We start from the raw sequence: 216 nt of genomic DNA on the forward strand, positions 1-216 counted from the left end.
CGAGGGATTCCTAGAAGTAAGTAGGGATTGTCACTCCAGGAAGGGGGTGCTTTCCAAGGCCAAACGCTGTGGGGACGTTTTGCAGCGTGGACGGCTGGATTTGGCAGGTAAGGGGTTGTCATTGGTCTCGGGGAGAGCGATTTCAGAAGGTGGTGGCAAGAGGCCACTGTAAGGCGGAGGACTCAGAGGTGGTTAGACGAGGGTCGTTTGAGATGG

Source organism: Pteropus vampyrus, unplaced genomic scaffold (genome assembly GCF_000151845.1).
Source record: "Pteropus vampyrus isolate Shadow unplaced genomic scaffold, Pvam_2.0 Scaffold272, whole genome shotgun sequence".
In the NCBI taxonomy this organism is placed as follows: Eukaryota; Metazoa; Chordata; class Mammalia; order Chiroptera; family Pteropodidae; genus Pteropus; species Pteropus vampyrus.